The 4,705-nt window shown below is 40.2% G+C and overlaps 1 non-coding gene across 1 annotated transcript; it reads left to right on the forward strand.

Annotated features, from left to right (window-relative positions):
* Positions 1-2,223: 2,223 nt before the first annotated feature.
* On the forward strand, positions 2,224-2,337 carry LOC140279045 (U5 spliceosomal RNA). Its single transcript, XR_011909250.1, has one exon. It is a non-coding gene; the product is annotated as a U5 spliceosomal RNA (small nuclear RNA).
* Positions 2,338-4,705: the final 2,368 nt, after the last annotated feature.

A 4,705-nucleotide genomic window follows, 5' to 3' on the forward strand; every position in this document is an offset into this window, starting at 1 on the left:
TTTTTTCACCGTATTTTATAGATTATGGTTGGAAATTCTCACCCACTCTCATCCGAAGACATCTCCTCCCGCTTTTGTTAATATATAGTCGGGCATTCGAACCTTTTCTTACCCGCTTTTTACAAATTATGGTCGAACATTCACACCTACTTGCAGCTGAATACTTCCGCTCCACCTTTTAGGTATGTATGGTTGGCATTTGCACCTCTTTTTATACTGATTGCTGAAGATTAAGTTGTTCTTTCTCAAACTACAAATTTTTTTGATTGTTGAAACTTGATTTGAAGTGGATAAATAAGGAGGACAAACAGTTTTAAGTCAGGCTGATAGAAGGAATTAATTTTATAGCAAAATCTGTATTTCGTCATATGTCGAGAGATGCTTATTGCTGAAGAAGTTCTTTCTCATTCTACAAAGTACAACGTTGTTTATCGTTGAAACTTGATTAGACATGAATAAATATGAAGGACAAAGCAGTCTTAACTTGGTTTGAGTTAAGGAATTCGTTTTATAGGAGAATCCGAATTCGTGCATAACTCATAAAATAGAGCTTATTTTCGGATTCCTGAAGAATGATTCTGGTTCTTTCTCATAATACAAAGTTTGTTGTTTATTGTTGAAACTTCATCAGAAGTGAAGAAATAAATGAATGCCTATCAACAAATGTGGGATCTAAACTCTAGTGCTTCCTCTAAAATAATTTCCTTTCTCAATTTAGAAATGTGTGTGTGTAAGTCACAACACCCGTGACACCAAAACGGCTTTCTTTTCTCTACACTCTGCACTATGAGCACACACACCAAATCAGAAAGGCTTTTTTCTCTCTTTTCTACATTATGGACTGTGGGGACACAAAACCGCTCTCTCTCTTTTTTTTTTTATCGTGTGCCAGGGCGTTGTCTCATGTATTAGATTATGCTTAAGATACGAATGGGTTTATCAGTCACATCAGAATCCATACATACTGATCCTCCCGTAATAAAATGGTCGGATCTTATCAAACACACTTTGTTTCTTGTGACAATCAAGTCAGCGAAACAGCGTATACACGTCAAGACACTGAATCAAGTTTGCCACAAGAACTCATAAGTTTGGCAGTATTGCTCTGCCATCAGCAATGATACACCCATTTTATTTTCGTGAGACATGTGCAAGCACCTGTTCATCTACTGTTCTATCACTATGAATTAGTGATCTATTATCAATAAGGATACTTCTACAACTACTATCAAAGTATGTCCGGACTTCTTATGTTGTCAGTTGCTATATATGAATAAGTGGGTAGCTACTGACAAGCATTAAGCATGTCACACAGCCCAAACATATAACATTTCAGGACACACCACACAGTTAACAACCACAGTGAAGCGTGTCAAAGCCCAAACATGTAACATTCAACAGGACACTTACACAACACATTCAAATCAAACAGTCAGACAACATACAAGAACATATACCCCAGCCGGCATTGCTCCCTGCCTATTTTCGTACAGCACACTATGTGTGCGCACACCTTTATTCACAAACTCTTCAACTTATACTCTTTTACCGAAGCTGCTACAGCTCGATTGGCCGAATACCCTTAGATCCTATTTCGGTGAATTTGACATCTGCCTTACATGTAACAGATTAGCGGTTTAGCAGTTTTAATTTAGTTTGAGTGAAGGAATTCATTTTATAGCAAAATCCGAAATCGTGAAGCACTCATGAAAGTAAGCTTATTCTCGGATTCCTGAAACTTTAGATTGGCTCTTTCTTTTACTGCAAAGTACAACGTTGTTTTTTTTGTTTAAATCTTTCTAGACATGGTAAATATGAACGACAAAGCAGTTTTAACATAGTTTGAGTGAAGGAATTCATTTTATAGATAAAATCCCAAGAGTCTGCTGAGAAAAGAGAGTGAATGCGAAGTAGACTTTAACACGGCTATGGGAGCGAGCCGAGTGTCGGCTAACCGGGAGAATTGCTTGAAAGAAACGCGACACCGAATGAGCGGTCAGAACAAAGCCTCAATACGGGATTCTCGTGGTGTTTTTGTTGCTGCCTTGTCTTTTGCATAGAGTAAAAGACAAGGCAGCCATCGAATAGGGCCCGATTGTTCCTACTTGGTCAGCCGAGGAGCAGGGGGGGGGGGGGCAAGCGTCTCAACCAAGCAAAGCTCACCATGGGGAAGGTGGCTATACCAACTAGCCTGATGCCCTGCTCCCGCAGTGACGGATAATCGTACTCTGGTTTCTCTTCATAACATACAAGTCTTTCGCCTTTTACTAAAGACTTCCGTGGAGAGCAGCACTAATGAGTTGTTTCTATTATTGGCAGGCTTTACCTTTGCGGGTGAAGCCCTTTCTGTCTGTGCAAAAGAAATCTTGCTACTTTGCAGAGTGACTTCTCTGAGTAGAGTCGCCTTACAAGACAAGGCAGCCATCGAATAGATTGTTTCTACTTGGTCAGCCGAGGAGCGGGGGGGGGGGGGGGGGGGGGGGGGGGGGCAAGCGTCTCAACCAAGCAAAGCTCACCAAGTAGGAACAATCGGGCCCTTTTCGATGGCTGCAACACCTGAAAGAGATATTGATGCGAGACCCGATCAAATGCTTTTTCAAAGTCTAAATTTAAGATGACAAGCCGGGTGTTTCTGTCTCTAGCGTAATCAATGATGTCTCGAATCAGTACGAGGCTGTCGGTGAGTTGTCTCCCTGAGATGGCACAAGCTTGGTCTGGGTGAATTACCTCCTCTAAAACAGAGGACATCCGTGTCGCTAAAACCTTGCTAAAAAGTTTACAGTCAAAGTTTAAAAGTGTGATGGGCCTCCAATTCTTTAGGTCAGTCTTATCATTTTTTTTATAAAGTAGAGTCACTATTCCCACTCTAAAACTGTCAGGCAGTCGGTCGAGTTTTTCAAAATCTTTAAAAACATCTAAAATGTCTGATGATAAAAGGTCCCAATAGGTCAGATAGAATTCTGCAGGAAGCCCGTCTAAACCCGGAGCTCGACTTCTCTTAAAACCTGTTAGGCATTTTTTTAACTCTAAAGCAGTAAAATTCTGTGTCAAGTGTGCATTCTCTTTTACGGTTTTGTCAACGAATTTTAAGATTTCTGCCGATGTTTCCAAGTGCACTGGTTTCTCTTTGTACATGTTACTATAAAAGGTATGTACAGTTTCAATCATCTCTTGTGTGGATTTTGTTAAAAACCCATCTTCTCTTTTTAGATTTTGAATACACTCCTTTTTATTTATAACTTTCTTTCTTTTTCACCTTCCTCAATTTCCTGCTCCCTGCTTCTTACAAAAATTCCTTTACTCTTTATTTCTGCTAAAACTGACATTTCCTTTTTGACATCTTTGATTTCTTCTTTAAAGTCTATGCCACACTGATTTAGTTTAAAGTAGCGCTGTAAGCGTTTATGTAGTCCCATCATACATCTATTCTCTTTCCTTTTTTTACGTTTACCTTGCTGTTTAAAAAAAGTCTGGGTCGTTTCCTTCACCATTTCCCACCATTGTGCATGTGTTTCGTAGAGGTCTTGAAGGGTCTGCCACTCTTTATAACATTCCCTGTACTGACTGACTATGATTTCATCCTCCAACAGGGAACAGTTGAGTTTCCACAGACCACTTCCTACCGTCACACCAGAAGGGGGTGAAAGGGTGCAGGAGAGCATAAGGTGGTCTGAAAAGAAAACAGGGGTTAATCTAACATCAGTGGGTGGGCAATCTCTAGTAAAGAAATAATCAATGCGAGAGGCTCTGGTGCCATCATGACTAAACCAGGTGAAGCCCTCCTCTCTGGGATGCATGGTTTTATGGGATGCAACAGTCAGTAAGCTTAAAATCCCTGCATATGCCCTGAAGTAAAATCGAAGTCTTATCCACTTTAAAATCTACCCCTGCTCTTTTTCTATCTTTCCTGCTCAAGATACAGTTAAAATCCCCTCCTACAACTAAAGGTACTTGCCCTAGCATGTAAAGCTGTATATCTTCTAAAAGGTCATACCTTTCATTTTTTCCATTGAAACCATAAATATTTAAGAGGTTAAAGTCTTGCCCCATAAAATTCAAGTGTGCTAAAAGTGCCCGTCCGTCTCTCACCACTGTGCTACCTTTCACCAGAACATGCGGATTTTTAATTAGAATGGCCACACCATCATTTTTATTTTGATTTGAGCCACTCCATATCGATAAATGGGGCCACATTTCCTCCCATTGTCTATGGTTTTTTAAAAAAGGTAGTCCACATTCTTGTATTAAAAACACATCTGATTTTATGGAGTCTAAGATGGATAAAATACTCTGGGCTCTTGTCTTTGATTTCACACTTCTCACATTTAGTGTTGAGAAGGTGAGAACCATTAAAAGCATAAAGGAAAGTAGGTATGTCATTTTCGTTTTTCTAAGTTATCAAAACAAATTACACACAGGTTATTTCTTGGGAAACTAGCTCTTCCTTCATTTCTTTAGGTGAAAAGTGAGTAGGGTGATCTATATTTCCTTTTCGGACTCTCGGTGTTGGCCTCTGACGCAATGTTGCATTTAACTTTGAGTCCCTGGGGGTCGAGTGCAGAGCTGAAGTTAAAAAGGAGACCTCATTTGGTGAGTCGGAGGGGAAGACTCTAGGTTCTTCCACTGAAGAACTGTCTGAAAGGGACCTAACCCTTCCCCTCTTCTCTGATACCACTGGGGAATCAGAGGCTCAGATGCCGTCCTC

The sequence above is a fragment of the Leuresthes tenuis genome, unplaced genomic scaffold, assembly GCF_036924035.1.
Source record: "Leuresthes tenuis unplaced genomic scaffold, fLeuTen1.0.hap1 SCAF_20, whole genome shotgun sequence".
Taxonomy (NCBI): domain Eukaryota; kingdom Metazoa; phylum Chordata; class Actinopteri; order Atheriniformes; family Atherinopsidae; genus Leuresthes; species Leuresthes tenuis.